We start from the raw sequence: 22,507 nt of genomic DNA, 5'->3' as shown, positions 1-22,507 counted from the left end.
GTTCCACGTTTTGTTGTGATCCACACAGTCAAAGGCTTTAGTGTAGTCAATGAAGCACAAGTAGATGTTTTTTTGGAATCCTCTTGGTTTTTCTATGACTCACTAGATGTTGGCAGTTTGATCTCTGGTTCCTCTGCCTTTTCTAAATCCACCTTGTACATGTGAAAGTTCTTGATTCACATACTGTTGAAGCCCAGCTTGAAGGATTTTGAGTATTACCTTGCTAGCATGTGAAATGAGAAATGGTGCGGTAGTTTGAACATTCTTTGGCATTGCCTTTCTTTGCGATTGGAATGAAAATCTGACCTTTTCCAGTCCTGTAGCCACTGCTGAGCTTTCCAAATTTGCTGGCATATTGAGTGTGACATTATCACAGCATCATCTTTTAGGATTTGAAATAGCTCAGCTGGAATTCCATCACCTCCACTAGCTTTGTTCATAGTGATGTTTCCTAAGGCCCACTTGACTTCACACTCCAGGATGTCTGGCCCTAGGTGAGTGACCACACCGCCGTGGTTATCTGGTCATTAAGACCTTGTTTTGTACAGCTCTTCTGTGTATTCTTGCACTTCTTCTTAATCTCTTCTGCTTCTGTTAGGGCCTTACAGTTTCTGTCCTTTACTGTGCCTATCTTTGCATGAAATGTTCCCTTGGTATCTCTAATTTTCTTGAAGAGATCTCTAGTCTTTCCCATTCTATTGTTTTCCTATATTTCTTTGCATTGTTCACTTAAGAACGTTTTCTTATCTCTCCTTGCTATTCTTTGAAACTCTGCATTCATTTGGATAAATCTTTTCCTTTCTCCTTTGCCTTCTGCTTCTCTGGTTAACAGTAAGGTATCAAAATTGTGTCATCAACTCTACGTACCACAGTAACATAAGATGTTAATGAGAGGGACAACAGGGTGGAAAGAGACTGTACAAGTGGGGACTCTGTACTTTGCACTCCATTTTTCTATAAAATTAAAACCGTTCCCTGTAATAAATTCTATTGATTTAATTAATTTATTAAACAGTGGCTTAATTTTTAGTATTTTATTGTATCACATAAATAAAATATTTACTTATCCAATAATAAATGTTCATGCAATCAATTTAAGCCTGTTCACAAAACTGAAGAAAGCATTCCCCAAAAAAGGCGGGACTGCTTTAGACATTACTTTCTTCCAGCACTTTCTAATCTTCCTTTCCATTCAAAGATCAAAACTTACCCTGCTCCTGCCCCCCCACACACACTTCAGAGTGAATACTAATTGCTCTACTTCCTTCCCTGCACATCTAATGTGTTTTTTAAAAAGGTGAACATTCCATTGCTGAACACTTACCCTTTATCTATTCAATGTGAGAATTATGCCCTGTGGAAAGAGCACAGCCCATGAAAGAGATACTGCCCAGATAGTCAAAAGAATACACTGTTATTGAGTCACTAAGTCATGTCCGATTGTTTGCGACCCCGTGGACTGTACCTCACCAGGCTCCTCTGACCATAGGATTTCCCAGACAAGCATACTGGAGTAGGTTGCCATTTCCTTCCCCAGAGGATCTGGCTGACCTAGGGATCAAACCCATGTCTCCTGCATTGGGAGGCTGATTCTTTACCACTGGACCACCTAGGAAACCCAGTCAAAGAGTATACACTTAGGTAAAAAGTAGTCTACATAACTTTTCTCATTACAAGATATCCACACACACAAAAAGACAACAGTAAGAGCTAATATCTAGAATCAAAAGGAGAAAACAACTGTTTAAATGGTTTGATCTTGGTATGTTTTTCTACATAACTTTGGTCCATTAATAAAAAATGTGCTTGTCTTTCTTACCATCCCTGCTCACATATTTAAAATTCCTAGATAATGTTTCAAACTATTTGTCTACATTTTACATCTAATTTATGAAAACTGTTTCTTCCACTAAGCACACATACAGTAGGATGTGTGATCAAAAAAATTAAGACTTAGTAATCTGAGTTCTTCCAAAATAACTTTTATTAAATCCTTGTAAAAGAAAAACGCATTTATATTGGGAAGTAGATGTAAGTACTAAAAGAGTTTTTCTCTTTTTTTGTTGTTGGTTGGTAACATCAAAAACACAGAATGCTCACCATACTATATATATAAAAGTATCAACTGTATATATTTAATATATTAAAAAGGTTATTAGTAAGACAACAAAAAATATCTTTTAAAGCTAATCAAAAGTCATTCTCCAATCTCATCCCCGAGACCACGTGAAAAGAACCTGGTCGTTGGCAGCTATATGTAAGCACTAAGGCTGTCTGTGCAAAGCACAAGTCAGCCCAAGAAGAAATTCTGAAAACAATGCAAAAGGAAGGAAGGAAGCAATTTCACGTGGCATTTTACTAAAGGCATATAGGTCACGCTACTACTGCTGCTGAGGTTCAAAACCAGCAGAGACTTGACAATATCACTGTTTCTAACCAGCTATTCTTAAATTATTAGAAGATAATCTGGTGAGCTTGAGGTAAATACAGCTGTGAACACAGCAGCACACACCATCTGGAGGCGTTTGATTTAAGCAATTTTTCAAGTGTACAATATATTCAACTCTATTTTGTTCCTCTGAAGTGAAACAGTCACACACAAACTGACTTTTTTTTTCCAACTGCAACTGCAAAAGCTGATTCACTTTGTGGAAGCAAGACATGACAAACAGATCCAATTGTTCATCTTTAGAAGCAAAAGATTATTTCTGATCTATACTGGCAAAAATATTTTAGCTTTATAAAGGATCCCCCCACACTTACCTACCATATTCTTAAAACTCTTCACAAGTAACATCCGACTAATCCTCTAAAATCAAAATGTTTTCTTCTTTCTAAAGCAATTCACAGCCATTACTTCATTTTACCGTGAAAACCTGAAGAAAACTGTCATATGAATCATCATAAAATCTTACCTACAGACACAACTGCCATTAACCTCCTTAATGCATCAACCAGTTAATGCCATTAACCTGTAACCTCTTTCAGCCACCTTCCATCATTCCTTCAGTGGCTACCAAACTTCTCAACATTTCCTTACCAACTGCAAACAAGCTTCCACCATCGTAGGCCATCCTCCACCTCTTGGGCTGCTCTGTTCAAAAACTCCTCAGTAGTACCACTGACTCCTGATTAAGTAATAGATTAGTACTTTTTTTCAATAGTGTTTTCTCAGTTCTCATTCTCTAGTGCAAAACCTAGAACGTGTGATTCTACTGTCACCCCCTACACACTTTGAAGCACCATCCTCCTCCCTTTATCCCCTTTGTATTACTTTACCTTTCAGACCTCTTTCACTCAAATCATTCTTCCATTTCCTCCTCTTCTCATAACATCAGCTTTCCCTTCCTAATAACTTCATGCACAGCATCACCTCAGCACTGGTTCCTCCTGTGTGAGATTCAGTGAGGGCCCTCTGGTAGCAAAAACAACTGTCAAAGCTGGTTGGGCCACGGGTGTGAGCAGAAAGGTCAGGGGAAGCCCTTTCACAGAGGTCACCTCTAATAGGATGAAATGGAGTCTAGGAAAGAACAGGGTTCAGTCTCTGCTTTGCAATCCTGACCTCCCCACTGACCAGCTGCAGGCCTTGGTCAAACTGCTCAACTCCTCTAAGCCTCAGGTCTCCTCCCTCGTACCTCAGAGGCATTTAGACCTGCAAGAATTACACAATTCATTCAAAGTCAGACTATTAAGGAAATGAAGTCACCCCTAATCCCATCATCCAGGGATGAGCACTATTAAGGTTTGGTGTATTCTTTTCTAATCTTTTTTCTTATTAGCCTCTGTGAGTAAATGTGGATGTGCACATAACTGGAATCACACTGCAGAACAGTTTGGCATCTATGGTTTTTTCCCACTGAGCTTTACATTAAATTTTTATATCATGATGATTTTTAGTGGTTGCGTAATATTTTTTCTTATGGATGGACCATGATTTAACATTTCCCTTCTACTACTGGGTACTTAAACTGACAAATCACTATGTTTCTTTTTTGTTCCCTTTTTTTCCCTTTCCCAGAAAAAGTCTCTTCCTCCTTCTCTATTCCACCTGTGAACCAAAACGTGTTAACAATGGCTATATCATCAAATAGTATGAGAAACAATTTTATCAAGGAAAAATAAAACAATGGCTTAAAGAGTAAACATCTCATATTAAACTAAAACTCACTGGCATGACCTGAAGTTATCTTTGGAAGTTTTGTGAATCATCACCCTCTTTTTAATTTGTAGGGTCTTCCCTCACCGGAACGTAAGTGCTGTTGAGAACAGGGGCTTCTAGTATCTAGTTTGTACCTTTAGCCACCAAGGCAATACCTAGAGCATAGACAGTGTTCACTATATTAAGCACCAGCTGTCGTCATGTGTCAGGCACTTTCCTAAGCATTTTGCACATCCTCTGAGGTAAACATCATTTTTCCCACAAAGAGGCTAACAAATAACTTATCCTAGGTCTCACAGTGAAAGAGTGGTAGAACTGAGATTAGAACACAGTTGAGCTATTTACCACCAACTTATAATGAATAAATTGATTAATTATACCAGCAGCACTTCCAAGTGACAGCATTAAAATCTGAATATGCTGATTTTTCCTACTAATTAAATCTAACTACTGCTTTTCTACCTTTCATTACAAATATGTAAGTGTATCAACTATATCGAGAATTAAAAAGATTCTGGAGGGCAAGTCTATGATGCTAATCACCATCAAAATTTGGAATTTAAAAATACGGTCAAATACATATGAGTAAACTTCTGAAATAACCTGTATGGATTTAGGATACTTACTATACTTCTATTTTTCCTTTTATTCAGAAGTCTTCGGTGCCAATCTAAATGTCTTGATTTCTTTTAATTAAGGAAAACATTTTCTGATGTTACATTGAAATTATTATATTTTCTAGAAGACGTTGCAGTCTCTTTCCTCATTTCAGGTTATTTTAAGAAGGACACATTTCTACAATGAGTTAAAGAAATATCTCAACCTGAACCAGCTTCCTTTCTCTGCTAACTATACCCCAGTCCCCAACACTACCCCCACAAATCCCTCCTACAACACATCCCCCATGTTCTTCCATCAGTAAAATGGGCCACTAAAAAGGCCTCACATTAGCTTTATATATAAACAGATTTGTCAATTTTGCTTTTTGACTTTTTCTCCTTATTTTAAAAATATGGTGGACAGTCTTTGAAACCATGGTGGTCAGCACCTCTTCAAGACAAAGGCAGAGAGTAAAAAGACCAAGCCATTAAGAAAATGTCATTCAGATCACAGTCTACTTTCCAGCCTGAAAAGCCAGAGACGCAAAGCTACTCAATCTTAAAGTAAATACTTTCCAGTAACTTAGAGCCAAAAGCACATTTAAAAATAACACAGGTAGCCACACACAGCCCTGAACAGAGACATTTCTGAATCTTTGTGTTAATCATCTAGCCCCTGGCCAAACTGCTATGCATCAAAGGTTCTCTTAGTCCCCTTGGTAAGTGTAACAAGAGGTAAGAGACAGGGAGAAACATTTTAGCCATGTTATTTCCACTGAGCTAACATTTATTCTGAGTTTTACAAACTAATCCTAGAATAGCAAACAAAGACCCAGTTTAAAAAAAAGCAGGCTTCCTATGTCATTATAAAATGGATGGTTCCATAGGCTACTCAGACTAACACAATAGCAAGCAAAACCCTTTGACCTTGGAAAAGCATAGTAAATGTAATACCTACTGCTAAATTACATGGTTTACCAATTTTCTCAAAACCAAAAATAAATCCCTCACAAGTAAACTATTACACGAGTAAACAAAAGCTTGTCTTGTTCTATCATTTGCTTAAAAGCAAGCACAGTGGCGGTGGGAGAGGGATTAAGAAACACAGCCAGACAAGTCCATAAAACCTCCAGTGTAAGATAAAACTACCCTGCAGGAGCAGCCAATGCAGTCTGACCCAACAGCTGTACACAGTTGCACTAATTAAAATGAAGAGCTAGTCTACATAACACACAGGCCATTCACTGGACCTTCCAGATAAGTTGGCTGGGGTTCACCACTACACTCCCCCTCAGCAGACCTACAAGCTAAAAAAATAAATTGGCACATGGCTCAGGGCACTTGCATGTGAAAATACATACACATTCTAGCATTCAGGAATCATCACAACCACGTAGACTGGAACATATCCTATAGGCTATAAAAACCCACACACACACAAAGGAAGTGGTACGACTACATTACGTCAGCTCTCGCCTCAATTCATAAATGCAAAAACCACAAAACAAGACAAAAACCTAAACGGCCTTTTGCTGGAAACCTTCTAAGAGTGAATGGATGTAGGTTAAGTCTTTAAATATGTTACTGAACAGGACTCGTTGATGCATTGCTTTCAACAGCCACAGGGAAGGCAGAAATGTAATCTTAGTCCATTCTCTCATGCAACCAGATCAAATAACATTTCAAGCACAGCCTGCCAAGCACCAGGGCCTGCCAGAATACAATGAGCACTCAAGTGCTCTGGACTGAAAACCACCTTTCACTGGTCCCAGAGATCTTTATAAAATAGTTTAAACACTACTAAATTACAGAGTTGGAAAAAAACAAACACAAGGCTTCTAACTGCAGCTCCCATACTACTGCGAAGTTGCTGTTAAGCCTCTAAAATGTCTGCCTTCTGTTAGTTAACTAGGCAATGTACATTTTCAGAAAGGCAATTGCCTCTCACAGCCCAAGTCTAACACGCACATAAAAATGGAGAGTTTTGGTTGTGCATCTGGAAATAATTGCCCCAGATCAACGGGCTTACATGGGGTATTGTTCCCGTCTGTATGGTTTCAAATCATGTCTACTTTAAATTTGGAGCTCCTAGGAAGGAAAAAGAAAAAGTAAGAAAGGCTAGAACTGTGGGCACACGACTTTAAGGGCTCTGTCAACTCTGTTCTCAACATGCACTCAGGGTCTCAAACTTAAAGCACAGACACACATACCAAAGGGGAAAACTAACCTACTGACCTCAGTGCTCATTCACATCCTTTTTTTAAAAAAATTTCCATATGATTGAGAGGACGCCTTCGGCCAAACACCACCCCGCCCCCCAAAGAGAGCATAGGCACCAGTGGGCCAGGAAGGTGAAAGGCTGAGAGAGTAAACCCAAGGGACCAATTGCAAGTTTCTTCCTCAGCAAACAAAAAGTGGTCAAGCAGGTCTCCCCACAGCTTCAACCACAGAGCAAGGTCTGAGCAAACAGGGGAGGGGTCGGGAAGTCATCACCTCAAACCCGGGGAAGAAAAAAATAACAGTTTAAACTTAGACCAATCTTCTCCAAAACCATCCTTGCATTTTAGCTAACCTGGTAAAACAAGAGTATTTTGGATCCAGGAAACAAACTATTTTTGTCACCTAAGCAGTCCTAAATTACTTTATAACCAAGTCCACCCAATTCACTTTAGTTTTAAACCTAAATTTGCTCCACTGTAAGCAGTGAAGTTCCTAATCAAACAGCGGCTTTTGGATTACACACTGCTCATCTTCAGTTTTCCTTTTAAAGAACACACACACACTCTTTAAAAAAAAAAAAAAAAAAAGATATCTCTGCCCTAAACAAGTTTCTTAATTGGTTTATTTAACTGGGATTTCTAGAGTTTTGACAATTTAAAAAACAAAACAAACTAGTGAGCCCAACAGAACTGCCATGGGACACAACCAATACCTATTCCTGATTCCTGGAAAGCCACCGCCATTCCCGGTAATGCCCGAGCTGTTCTCCTCTCTGGGGTCATCACACACTGGGGTAATCCAGAGACTACCGTCCACCCACCTCGAGAGCCCCTGTGCCCGCAGCTGTCCAACTTCCTGGCCCAAGACCCGCGTTCCCCTAGCAGCCAGAGGCGCCGGCCACTTGCCTGCGGCGGGTCGCAGCCGCAGCTGAGCTCTCGGGCCTCCACTCCTCTCCTCCTCCTCGTCCTCCGGTGCAGAGCCCCCTCGCAAACTCAGGCCGGCGGGCACCGGCGGGATGGGCAGGTGCTCAGGGCGTGAAATGCACTTGCTAAACAAAAGGAGGCCAGGGCGGCCGCAGGGCAGCCGGGCGCGGGCTCAGGTCCCCGCGGCGCGCCGGCTCCGGGAGGCGGTGGCCGCGTCGGGCCCCGCCCGCGGCTGGAGGAAGCGGCCGCCGCGGCTCAGGCTCCTTCAGCCCGGGCGGCCGGGCCGACACTGCCACATGCCCGTGACCCAGACGCCGGGAGAGAAAGAGCAGCCTCCCCGCGGCGGCGGCGGCGGCGGTGGCCGGCAAAACCCGGGCTGGAGCCCGGCCCGCTCCGCGCGAGCCCCTGCCCGCCGCCACCGCGGGCGCGCGCGCACACACAAAGCGGCGGCAATTGTATCTCCGGACCAACTCAGCCGGCCTCCCCTCCCTCCAGACCTCCCTTCCTTCCCAACAGCCGGAACTGGGAGACTGTGTGATTGATGGCAGCTCTTAATAGCGTGGTCAGCTAGAAAATGCATCTGCAAGCAAGATATTAGAGGCAGCGCATCCCCGTGAGTGATCAGCAGTTCACACATCCTAGAGCTGCCTCTGCTTCTGCCAGGAATGTTAATGCCAACCACCTCTGACGTCTAACAAATGCAGACGAAATAACCAACAATCACAGACACGGTGAACATCTGTTTCAAAGCAGCACAAGAGGAAGAATCATCCTTTGATGTCAAACATTTCTGACCCCAATTTTCCTTACAGGTTAAGAATTCTCTGTAAGTTATTTGTTTAAAAGTCTTCTCTCCAATCTTCTTTCCCCAAGAAAATAAAGATCCATCTGCTAGACAAGGCAGAGCTTAAACTGGACTTGATTGAAATCCATCTAATAAAGAAGTAAAATAAATACACATACCTTGCCATGTGGCCTTAAAAAAACATACAATCCACCAGCCACCAGACACCTTATCAATTCCATTGTTATGGGCATCTAAATAGAACTACCAAAAGTAAATTTCAAATGGTTTCTTCTTCACCCACAATCTGGTAAATATCTATCAACTTGCTCAAATTTACCCAAGTTTAAACTATGTTCAAAACATGTATTCCCTACCAGCAACAGCCACAATCATTTTGTCCTGCCGAATAAGATACTCTACAGCAAAATTTTTTAAAATACATACCTATGGAACATAAATTCAAATTATTAAACTCACCCAGTGTCAACTCAAATTTGAAAGCTACAAGCTCAAAATTTAACTGATCACTTTTGGTACCTTTAATATTACACCTTTCACCTTCCAGGCAAGTTTCATGTAACTCACAAACAGCTTTATACATGTTATTGGATCTTCCAAGGTCCAACTGCTGAATTACTAGGTACCCTTTCCAATTGGCAAATGTTAGATTAAGTGATTTGCCCAAAGCTTCTCAACAAGGGGGTGGCATTAGGGGTGGAGGAGAAGCACAGAGAAGAACCTAGATCCTGCCCTCACTGGCACAGATAACCAAACTGACTTGCACATTTGCTATTAAACATCATTCTGTGGAGAAGGAAATGGCAACCCACTCCAGTATTCTTGCCTGGAAAAGTCCATGGACAGAGGAGTCTGGCGGGCTGAAGTCCATGGGATTACATGACTGAGCATGTGTGCACGAGGGTGGAGGGAAATGGGTTGGTAGCAATAAAGTGGGAGAACTTTAAAAAAATAAATAAATAAACATCATTCTGATTTCTTTTAAAGAAAACTCAGGTTGTTCTACAGGAGACAGAAATCTCTCTCTAAAACTACTAACAGAGCACATGTCCTGAGAGCGAGAGCTAAGGAGGCATAATGCCTTTGCCCCCTGAAATGTTGTGATGAGGACAAATCAGAGACGGTCCCCACACAAGGGCAGATCGGCTGTCTATCAGCTCCCCTTAACACCATCCTCGCTAAGATCACCTGAGGGGACCTGCAGCTTGAAACCCACCTCCTAACTAAGCGGCTCTAAGATCACTCCATCCATGTCAGAAATGAAATCAATCCTAAAGCCTAGCAACAAAAGCCACTCCTGTGTTGGGACACACTTCCATTTTCCCACCAGCTCTGTCCAGACAGAAGGTAGCACCAGAAGAGACAGGTGTTTGCTTTGCTTTGTTTCTGGTCTGCAGCACTTCAGAAACTGCTGGTTTATCCCAAGTTGGAAAAGGCTAGTGAGAACAACCGAACTGCTCTAAATTCATACTGTTCCTAGTCTCACGAAAATTCTAAATGCTTTGACAGCACTTTATGACAGCACTTCTGTTCTGTCCCAGGCTTGCACCCTCTGCTAATCCATCCACACCCAGCCCCCCCACTTTCTAGTTACACCAAGTCTTTCAATTTCCCCAAGGTGTTAGGATTTCTACCAAAGTCATCACTGCCTACACACACACACACACACACACACACAGTTTAAAGCCTACTCCTTCAGACTTCAGGTCAAGTATCAAATGTCAAATGACAGAGAAGGTTCCTCTGAGGCCCCATTCTAGGTCAAGTTCCTTTGTTATAAGTTCAAGTCATCACTGCCTTCACACACACACACACACACAATTTAAAGCCTACTCCTTCAGACTTCAGGTCAAGTATCAAATGTCAAATGACAGAGAAGGTTCCTCTGAGGCCCCATTCTAGGTCAAGTTCCTTTGTTATAAGTTCTCAGGGAACTGAGTTCATTCCTTGAGAGCATTTATCTCAGTTTGTAACTCATTGGTGTGACTTTCTGATTAATGTTCCATCAGAGAAAGTTCTGTATGTTTGCTCATCATCAAATACCCGGCATCAAGCACACACATCTTTGAAATGAATAACTGAATTGAGGGCAACAACCCTGTTCTACTCATTTTGCATATTCTCTGCACAGTTGTTGGCAAAAAAAAAGCCTCTCTCAAATAAATAGCATCTATGCAAATCAAAAAATTAAAAGTAGAATAAAGATTTTTATCCCCACTTTATAGAGATATAAATAACTTTGCCTAGGATAACTCACAAAAACACTAAGATCTAAACCTATCTGCAAGCCATACTGTTTATCTTGAGTCAGTGAGGTACAGATGTCATCATTAACATATTCAAGACAAGTTCTTCCTACTTCTGTGGCATTTAAGGAAGGGGCAACCACAAGGGGTAAGCTGCATAGACTACCAAATCCTGTACGCACACAGAGAGCAACATAAACAGAATATAACAGTTTGAAAGTACATTATACACTAGTTTGTCTTTAAGTTTCTCTGAATGCAAAAGTACCACCAAATTCTATTCTAAGTGGGGGAAAGGGTATGATCCTGACCCCTCAGTTTACACCTAGCTTTTTCTTTATTTTCAGTTATCTCCTCTCTAAAACAACTCTATTTCCCTGATAAGGGAGCCTTTGTAAAAATTCTTTTGCCCTAAGGACTCCCAGTCATTGATGACAGACATTCCAAAATTGCCCTCCCCAACTCCTCAAAGTAAAGAATTCATTTTAAACATCATTAATGTGAGCTTGTAAATTAAGGGATCTGTAGATAAGAAAGGGAAGTTCTTACAACAACAGTTTCTCAGATGTCCTGCACACCAGCACAAGAAAAAGCCAACGTGTGAGATGAATGAAAAAATATTGAGTATTCCCCATCGTCACCCCCAAATTAAGCTTCATTGTTATTTTCAGCATTTCACAAGGCACTGCTCGGTTCCCAGAGTTTACCTCAGCCTTGTCTATGTCACAAGTCTTGCTTCCTTTTGTTCTAAGTTCCATTCCATGTAAATTCCAGCTCCGGGTTTTAGAACACTCTTCATTTATCAAAACAACCCTGTCAAGTTGAGTACCATTAACAGATAATGAGAGGAGACAACAGATGTGGTTAGAAGCAAAGCACTAGTATTCTACAGGCCTCAGCATGCAGCAAAGTGAGCTGACATCTGACTTTACCCCAACATTTATAATTAAATACAGAGTCTAGTTAAACTAACATTAAGGCTATGACCGGGTACAGTAAGCAGGGGAAATGTCAAGTATAACCTTAGCAGGTAACAGTTGAACAGGGCTCAGGTTATTCCAGAACCTTAACCTTGAACAACTACCATGCCTTCCTCTCTCTGCCACCCTGCTTCTGTCATAGACAGAAGACTTGTGGTCACATGGTCGAAAGACAGAAGCTTTGGACCACTCCTTAAAACGACCAAAGGGAAAGGAGATGACATTTTTACATGAAAGTTTAAAAATAACATTCATCTAGCAAGAATTAGTGAGGTCTGTCTCAAGTGGAGTCAATCAACATCCATTCTTATAGCGTTCTTTTATAAAAAAAATCATTCAGATCAAGTAATTTGGCTCACCTAAGAGTCAAAGTGTCAAAAGATTACCAAAATCAATCAAGCAAACAAGGACCAAGGCAAGGGCTGTCTTGGTATTGTTAGCAATGTGTGCATACTCTCCTAGGATGCAGAGGTTTTGCTTTGCATGACTATGGTGACTGTGGATATATGATGCTAAGCAAACGTCTGCTTCTTTCCCTCTTCCAATTCACAAAATGGCACCACACAACAAAACTTTTCAAAACAGTTTTCAAAAGAAAAATACCAATATATAATTCTTTTTGAAGCCCTTTTGGATGTATTGATTATTACATGTTCCTACAGAAAACCCAAGCAATCCCATTCAACAAGCTGAAGTCTCTCCGGGGACTCTCTTCTAGAACATTTGCACACAAACTTCCACAAATATTTAAGAATATATATATATATTCATTCGTCTAGAGGCTCACTCTATTGATTTTTATTTCATGATAATAAAATTCTACTGTTTTTCCTATATGGCATCTTGCTTCCCTCAGATTGCAACAGACCATTAACACAAAATTCTATTGTGTGGAAGTACCGTAATTAACAAGTCCTTAATTACTACAACACACTTTGTGCTGTCACTTTAGTATAGCCTTTCTATACTAAAATCTCTAGTTCAATGAATGTGCACTTTTCAGTCAAAAAGACTGGGCCAAACTGCTCTCCAAAAAAAGTAGGCCAGTTTCCAGCACTCCTCCCAAGAGCAGGCCCCACTCCCCTGTGTGCAACCTGGTGGTTTGCCTGAGCTTTGCACTACACACTCTCCTGGATCTCCTAAGACCTGATGGCTCTCTGTTTCTTGCCATGACTGCTCCTAAATACAGGCAGTCAGTGTCCAGTCTCTTCTTATCACACCCTGGTATCTCTCATGGGTGAGAAGATTTACTCTCAAGATGCCTCTATGACAAGATTTCATTTTTCTAGCCCTTAGCTTGCTTCTTAGTCACAGATTCAGTTTGTAAATTCCCTCTGGACTCAACCACACAGCATTCCACAGACACTCTCAAATCATCCTCAACAAAATCAAAATATTCCTCCCCAACAAGTCCTGGCTTCCCCAAATTAGTCTCAGGAACTCCCATTACTCTATTGATATAAGAATTAATAGTATGCCCTTTCTTTTTAAAGGAAATCATGACATACCTTAAAATGTATGTGATATCAGAGTTAGCACATTAAACATAATATACTTCTCAGTTTTTAGCACTACTGAATAACATATTGTTTAATAATAGCTAACTACTATCTAATACATACTTTGCAAGTCTTAACTGTAAATCAAGGTTTACTAACACGGTTTTTTTAAAATACCTTTTGTACCTAATTACCTATGTGTGCAAGTTCAGTTGCTGAGTTGTGTCCTACTCCTTATGATCCCTTGGACTGTATCTCACTAGGTTCCTCTGTCCTTGGGATTTTCCAAGCAAGAATACTGGAGTAGGTTGCCATTTCCTTCTCCAGAGGATCTTCCCAACCCAAGTATTGAACCCACATCTCTTGAGTTTCCTGCACTGACTGGCAGGTGGATTCTTTAACCACTATTGCACCTGGGAAGCCTCCCTAATTACCTACCCCATTCATTAATCACATCACTTTCCATTCAGCCAACATTTAATGACTAAATCACACAGTTGCTCCATAGTTAAGGGTACTGAAGAACAGAAACATTAAAACAAACCAACTAGGATGGTGATGATCATTGTACACACAGAAAAAGACTCACACAGAGAACCATTCACATGTGTGATGCAATAATTAGGCAAATATTCCAGATTATTAGGGGAAAGTGAATTCTTATGTCTCTAATGCCAGAATCTTAATACCTACTCTTTTACATTTCAGAATAAATCTGAGTTAATTTCAACCTAGATACTGTTGGAAACTTAATATGCTCTTTTAAAATAACTAGAAATAAATCATATTCTACAAATCAGGAAGGCTAACCTTGGGTAAAACTATGAACATCACACACTCCAAATTAAATGCATAGGTACAAGATTAAGAGTGGACATTAAACTACAGGTTTCCTTTTGTTTTACACTTCCCAATACAGACTCAAGTATATGTTTGAGTGATAAATTGCTAATAAATATTTAAGGTGCTATTTCATAAAGAACAAAATCATCAACATTATTAAAATATATTCCTAGAAAGAAAGGAGGAAAAAAACAAACAGCATGCAGCACACCAAATCCTGCTTTTCTAAGAACAGTGAGCAGAAATGAAGCACTGGCTCCAGTGTGCACTCACTGCAAACTCTTCTGACACAGGAAGCTGATCAAAGGTCAGATATGGAGGTTTTAGTTTTTGCAAGTGTGTGGCCCTCTCATGGATGTGGGATGTGAAACATATCTTGAGAGAAGACAGACCTCCTAAGACAGCATCTGCTTTAAATATTTTTAAGGACATTTTCATCTCTATTTTTAAAACTTACTAGAGATCTCAGATTGTATAAATGAAATTATAATGTTCCATCAGAGTGATACTTTGAGAGGACAAAAATACAGTTAAGAGGAGAGATTTCTCATTTGGAAAAGTGTTATGAATAAGAAACAAAGAGTTCTGTAGAAGAAACAGCTCAGAATCTCAGGACCTTGACAGGATGTTTACAATAGGGCCTGACAATATGTGATAAAAATCAGTGTGGAGATCCAGCCAAGTTTATAGGAAGTAATCTTAAAACAACTAAAATCTCCAGCTGGAATCACCATATCAAGAATTTAAAATATTAAACAGACAATGCTTACAAATCCAAAACACTGTTTTGCCCTTTTCCTAAAAAAATTTTTTTCTTTGCAGTATGTTTTCTCTTGTGCTATTGCCACCAATAAACTGAACTCTTTTTAAATCACCAAGTTATTGAAGGAAAAATATAAATGCAAATGTTTCAAAACATTAAATAAGTACCATTTGCCAGATTCAACATCGCAAGTGGCATTAAAGATCCAATACTTTTCTGCTTAAAAAACAATCACTTCTCTCTAAAAGAGGTCAAAAGACTCTAGTTCAAAATATCTACTCAAACATCTAATACATCAATTAAAACAAAAATAAAAAGCCAGAGTCTAAGCATGTTTGCCCTTAACAATACAGGATGGTTTCCTTCCTTTTCTTTGGAAGGAGACATTCATTTGAACATCCATTCGAGTTTAATTTTAACTGACTAGAAAAAGCAAATATTTGGGCTGCAGGAAATACAACTTAGGACAAAGGAAGGCATGGGCTAACTTTCTAACATTTACTTCATTTGATTCATTCTAACAATAAAACCTAAACAGTGAACATTCTCTCTAATCTTCAGAGCAAGTTAACTCTACAGTGAAAACTATGCATGCCCCATCACCAGACTCTATGTTTAAACGATTATAATGTAAAGCATGTTCATTCTCACAAGTGAAAGGAAATGACTGCCAAATGCTTCCTTTACAAATTCCCCAGAATAGGGTAGGTCCCTTTAATGTGAGATTTTCCTGACACTCCAATTACAGCAGACCTTGAACAAACAGAGACGCATTAAAAGCTGACTAGGTTCTATTATCTTTTATTGAAGGCCTAGCAAAGATAGCACTGTCCAGTGCTATCTACATTTTTTTGGTGCATTAATCATTTATACACTTGAGAAAAATGCAATAGTTTTTGTTTTTTTTTTTTTAATGATAATAACCACAGGATGTAACCTCAGCGGTATTGGTCTTTTTCTTAGGAAGGTCAGAAAAGCTTTAAAAACAGGAAGTCTCTGCTATAAGGTTGAGAAATGTTTGTTTTAACAGTCTAAGGCTTTATGGCTGCAGTTTGCAGTCAGGTGTTATGGAGAACTAGAGTTTATTCTTTTCAGCCAAAGATTAACATCCCTGAGGAAAAAGCCAAAAAGGTGCCCAAACAACTAGAAAAGCGCATTATCCTAAAATAAGACTTGTTATAGAACCTGAACTATAAATCTTAGATACCTCTCTTTCAACAGTACATAGGAGCTAGGTGTAGGATGAGAAACAGTTTATCTTTCGTGATCATTTATAAAGGCAAGAGGAAAGCCATAGTAACCAACACTAAGACAACCACTTAGCAACAATCAGCAACTGGGTTAAGAACTGACACTTGCAAAAAAAAAAAAGAACTGACACTTGCCATTTAATATGTGTTTTCTGTTGATTACCTCATTTATATCATATTAATTATTGTAAACAAATATAAGAATCACCATCTTTCTTAAATGAAAATTCCTGCTAAAAAACCAAATCAGCGCAGATTAACTAAAAAACTTTTTATCTTCAAGAAAATGGTTGGTTTTTGCTTTTAAAGCCATTATAGCTTTTTTAAAAATTCCTAACATATCCAACATCAAAGATATTTTATTTATATTTTATATAAAATATCCAGTTTCATGATTCTAATCTTTATTTAGCAATTTTAAAAATGGCTTTATCAACACAATAAACTGTGTGGAAAATAATTGTTTTATCATTTGTGAATTCTATTTCATATGTAATTAAGGGATTTTTATTTTTATTGGAGTATCAGTTCAGTTCTGTTCAGTCGCCCAGTCGTGTCTGATTCTTTGTGACCCCATGGACTCCATGCCAGGCCTCCCTGTCCATCATCAACTCCTGGAGTTTACTCAAACTCATGTCCATTGAGTCGGTGATGCCATCCAACCATCTCATCCTCTGTCGTCCCCTTCTCTCACCCTCAATCTTTCCCAGCATCAGTGTCTTTTCAAATGAGTCAGTTCTTCGCATCAGGTGGCCAAAGTATTGGAGCTTCAGCCTCAACATCAGTTCGTCCAATGAACATTCAGGTCTGACTTCCTTTAGGATGGACTGGTTGGATCCCCTTGCAGTCCAAGGGACTCTCAAGAGTCTTCTCCAACACCACAGTTCAAAAGCATCAATTCTTCGGCACTCAGCTTTCTTTATAGTGCAACTCTCACATCATTACATGACTACTGGAAAAACCACAGCCTTGACTAGATAGACCTTTGTTGGCAAAGTAACGTCTCTGCTTTTTAATATGCTGTCAAGGTTGGTCATAACTTTTCTTCCAAGGAGCAAGCATCTTTTTATTGGAGTATAGTTGGTTCAAAATGTTTTAGTGCCTACTGTACAGCAAAGTGAACCAGATAAACATATATCCATTCTTATTTATTTTTCTTTGGCTGTGCTGGGTCTTCACTGAGGCATGAGGACTTTCTCCAGTTGCAGCAAGTAGGGGCTACTCTCTAGTTGTGGTGCACGGGCTTCTCACTGTGGTGTCTTCTCTTGTTGCAGGCTCTAGGTGCTCCAGCTTCAGTAGTTTTCATTCTCGGGCTCTAAAGTGCTGTGTGCTTCAGTTGTAGACCACAGGCTTAGTTGCTTCTCAGCATATGAGATCATCCCAGACAAGGGGTCAAACCTGTGTCCCCTGTATCACAAGGTGGATTCTTAACCACTGGATTACCAGGGAAGTCCATATCAACTCTTCTTAAAATTCTTTTCCCACATAGGTCTGTGCTGTGCTTAGTCACTCAGTCATGTCCGACTCTTCACGATCCCATGGACTATAGCCCACCAGTTCATGGGGTTCTCCGGGCAAGAATATTGGAGTGGGTTGCCATGCCATCCTCCAGGGAATCTTCCCAACCCAGGTCTCCGGCATTGCAGGCAGATTCACTACCATCTGAGCCACAGGGAAGCCCCCATATAGGTAATTAGAGGGTATTGAGAAGGACTGTGTGATACAAGAGGTCTGAATTAATTATCTATTTTATACATAGTAGTGTGTATTTGTCAATCCCAATCTCCCAATTTATCCCTCCCAACCAGAATTAAATGTTATTTCACAAAAACTTTAAGGCAAAATTCCATATATTATTATATGTATCCTGTCATTTAAAATCCATTCGGCTTCTAAAAGGCACTGCTTAGAAAATCATAATATCAAGATAAAATACTTTAAAATATGAACATAAAGTGTTATTACCACAAAAGTTTGTCATTTACCCCGAGGTGTGTCAAGAAGGGAAATTAAAAAGTTATCTTCTACTTGACAGTTGCAGCTACCTTAACACTTTTAATGTTTACCTCCACAATATAGCTATAGGGGATTAAACTACCTTCTTTTAACATATGGAACTAAAATGGCATTCCTTCCCTGTTAGCTCAGCTGGTAAAGAATCCACCTGCAATGCAGGAGACTCTGGTTAAATTCCTGGGTTGGGAAGATCCACTGGAGAAATGGTAGGCTACCCATTCCAGTATTCTTGGACTTCCCTGGTGGCTCAGCTGGTAAAGAATCTGCCTGCAATGTGGGAGGCCTGGGTTCAATTCCTGGTGGTTGGGAAGATCCCCTGGAGAAGGGAAAGGCTACCCACTCCAGTATTCTGGCCTGGAGAATTCCATGAACTTTATAGTCGATGGAGTCACAAACAGTCGAACATGACTGAGCAATATTCACTTTCAACCAACTAGGTGTCCTCCTTAACTTTCAAAAGGCACTCCTTTAATAACAACTTAAGCCTAGTTTTCAGTTTAGTGTACATGCTATACTGATCAGGCTTTTTTTTCCCTGAATACTTGAAGACAATAAAGCAATGCTTTCAAAATTTTGAGGAAAAATAGTATCCAACCTAAAATTCTATATCCAACCAAACTATGAATCAAGCATGAGTAAGAAATAAAGGGATTTTCAGACATGCACAGCCTTGAAACATTTACTTTCTAGATATTGTTTCTTAGGAAGTTATTTCACAAATGAAAAGGAACCCCTCCACCAAAAAAAAAAAAAAAAAACTACAAAAACTAGCCTCTAAGATGATATCCAGAGTGACACAAAAAGGAAGACCCCTTCCAACAGCCATGTGGCAGTTCTAGACATTAAATCAAGAGAAGGGGTTCCAGGAGGGATATCACCAAGAGTGATTTATAGGTATCCTATAGTTTCCATTACATTGAAAGGAATTTTATATAGTATTGTTGGAAACTATGATGCTGATTTCAAGGTAGGAATCTACAAAATTAAGCAAAGGAACAAACCAAGAGGCAGGAGGTACATGGAGTCGGGGGAAAGAAATGAATTATTAGTAGCAAAGAAGATGATGTTGTACATGAAAGAAAATTAAATCATAATACAATATGTGCTTCAGCTATAATAATATATACATTGTCATTGTAACAGAAATATTCTATGATTTAATTACAAACTGCATTTAACTGCATTAGGAAGATGAAGGAAGACAAAGTAGGTGATATAAAAAGGATAAACCCTCATCTCTCATTGGGCAAGGTCAGCAAATAATACCTAAAATATAAAATAAAAACATAAGCATATCCTTTCTCAAAACTGAGTTAACAAAAGAAATGCTTTAAAAAATTACAGTGGGCTCTCTGGGAAGTTAAGACCCAAGGATGGAAGAGGAAAGTGTTAAAAAAAATTAATGAATAAATCGTGTACCACAATTGATTCATTAAGTCCATGTATATATATTACCTAAATTGAAGGTAACAAAATGCTGCTGAAAGACAAACATTAACAAAAATGCTGCTGAAAACCTTAGTAATTTAAGAAATTCACCGTCACATACCAGTAAAGTTTCAGGATGTACTCTGGTCATCTGGTGAACATAGCTGCAAATTTCAGAGGGCGGGAGGGAAAGAAATCCAGCCAAAGAAGCTGAAAGATAGATCCTAATACACATGAAACAGAACTGAAATCTGTTTTCCTTCATACAGAAAGGTGTACTACATTTTGCCACCTGCTGGCAAGATTCCTGAAATTTAGGCACAACATTTAAACAACAAAAACTCAGTTTTTTGTGTTTTAAAGGAAAAACACAGAAACAATCCAAGAAATCAAAAAATGAATGATAAAACAACCAAATTCAATCACTATAATTTTAGTATACATAAAATGAGAAACATATCACTACCTATAGTAAAAGCTTTTAAAAGATAAATGCCATAAAAGCAAAAGTACAAACACATTATCTAGTTTCAAAGAATTTAACATAAATTTTCTAAACAATGTTTAAGCACTTTACCCATTTGTTTATTCAAAGATATGCTCTATAAACAGCTAAAAGTTTTCTTAAAAGAGAATAAGACTGATAAAGGAATATAGAGAATGTTTTCAAATACTAGTTAGAGGCAAAACTGCAAGCTTATCATCATGTTAACAGTGGTGTTTTTCAGTATCTCCCAAACACCACGCTTTCTCTTTTCTTGATAATAGTGCTGAATTTTAATGCCACTGTTTCGTCACTAAGAAGTATTCACATACCCTTCACAAGTTCATTAATAATCCTCTAAGAAGACCTAAATTAAAGCTTGGCAAGCAGTTTCTCATGAAACAAAATTTGCTTCTAGTTTGTGAGAACTAAATGTGCCAAGTGGCAAATTAAGACGTGGGAACCCACTTTAAAGGTTATGTTCTGGAAGTAATCGGTGACTCAAACAGAGGTATCATTAGGCGGCAGCAAAACAAATACTACTGGGACACCGTTTCACTTGCAATCTGCTACTTTTCAGAAGAGTAATTTTAGGATGACCACCAAGAGCTATTAGGATAAACTTTAAAGGGAGACTGACATACACTCCCTAGATTTCCATTAGAAAACTAGAAGGAAATCAGAAAGGACCCCACTTTCAGCATTAAAAGCAAGCGAAAGAGTCCAGTAATTCACAGAGAACCTGCCTTTGTGCCAACTACATTGTGTGTGCTTAGCGTCCATGGGAATGCTGACATGTGTACTGCAAGTGGTGACTGAAGAGTCAATTAAGTAGTGGGAAAGGGCTTGCAGCAAAAATTTAAACTAAAAATAATCCATTTACAGGAGAACAGTACAAAAATAAAGCTGGTTAAGCTATAATCAAATCTGTATTTCCAGTTTCAATAGTAAACACAGTTGTTAAGAGTGGTTAACACATAAGACCGTTAAGTGCATCCAATTTCAAGTATGAAACATCTGTTTTACTAATACTGCCCCTGCTATAACCTCCATTTCTTTGCTCAGAGTGTGAGAATGAGAACAAGAGCAGGTATGGCACATGAAAGGAAAAGAAGTGAGCTTACCTTAGGGAGTACTGGCCTTTCACATAAATTCCTAAAATTATAAATTCTAAAGCTGTCAGATTTCTACAGTTTTACAGACTTTCTTAAGAAATAAGGTCAGATGAAAAAGCAGTCTCTCCCCCTGCTGCTTTTCAGTCCCCACCAGCTGAGGCAGTGGGCCTGTTTCCACACTGAAGAGTCACAAAATTCAGAAAGTCAAGCCAGCTGGATGGGTAAAAGCAGAACGGCCTTGGAGTTCATGAGAAAAAAGCAATGGTGGAAGTCAATCACCTCTGACCTTCAACAGGGTACCAAGTCAACTGAACTGTCTTTGGCTCTGGGGGCTAGCACAGTTCTTTCACCAGCAGTGAGAAGGAATTCCAGGTATTTTTCAAGGGGATCTTAGTAGTGAGTGAGGCTCTCTCCTCACCTGCTCCCCTAAGAGCAGGAGGCAACATTTCAGACCCAGCTCTTGACCAAGCTGTCCAGAATCTGGTACTTCAGTCTGATGGTGAAAGGTGCCAGCTCTGGAGTCAGATGGCCAACACTGTCCCTGCTCCAAAATTCACTCACAGAGTGTTCTTGGACAAGTATACGCTCATGTGTAAAATGTGACTATAACAGTACCTCCTACATGTGATTATCACAATGATGAAATGATTCAAGCAAAGCCTTGAGCCAAGTGCAGGGCCCACAAGAAATGCTCTAATGAACACTGTGAGTTTGTGAGCACAAACTCCACATGGACTCATCAGTAAGAAACCGATGAAAACAATCAGCCTGGGCCTAAATCGCCCCATTGTAGTTCAGTCACTAAGTGATGTCTGACTCTCTGCGACTCCATGGATTGAGGCCACCAGCCTCCTCTGTCCATGGTATTTCCCAGGCAAGAATATTGGAGTGGGTTGCCATTTCCTTCTCCAGAAGATCTTCCCAACCCAAAATTAAACCAACGTCTCATGCACTGGGAGGTTGTTGTTCAGTCACTAAGTCGTGTCCAACTCTTTGCAACTCCATGGACTACAACAAACCAGGCTTCCCTGTCCTTCACTATCTCCCAGAGTCTGCTCAAATTCCTATCCATTGAGTCAGTGATGCCATCCAATCATCTCACATGTCATCCTCTGTCATCCCCTTCTCCTCCTGCCCTCAATCTTTCCCAGCATCAGGGTCTTTTCCAATGAGTCAG

At 39.6% G+C, this 22,507-nt stretch overlaps 1 protein-coding gene across 5 annotated transcripts in view; it reads right to left on the bottom strand.

Annotated features, from left to right (window-relative positions):
• RERE (arginine-glutamic acid dipeptide repeats) overlaps positions 1 to 22,507 on the bottom strand; it is a 407,198-nt gene that overhangs the window by 292,016 nt on the left and 92,675 nt on the right. The window contains exon 1 of one of the 5 annotated variants that reach the window (XM_065935818.1): positions 7,884 to 8,037. The exons of 3 other annotated variants lie outside the window; for them this stretch is intronic. The gene's annotated coding sequence lies outside the window, so the exon portion shown is untranslated. Of the gene's footprint in view, positions 1 to 7,798; positions 8,038 to 22,507 lie in introns of those variants that run through there. One more of the 5 variants, XM_065935817.1, reaches the window with a different exon arrangement.

The sequence above is a fragment of the Muntiacus reevesi genome, chromosome 5, assembly GCF_963930625.1.
Source record: "Muntiacus reevesi chromosome 5, mMunRee1.1, whole genome shotgun sequence".
Classification (NCBI taxonomy): Eukaryota; Metazoa; Chordata; class Mammalia; order Artiodactyla; family Cervidae; genus Muntiacus; species Muntiacus reevesi.
The sequence above is the reverse complement of the archived record's forward strand: the minus strand, read 5'-3'. Positions and strand labels throughout refer to the sequence as shown.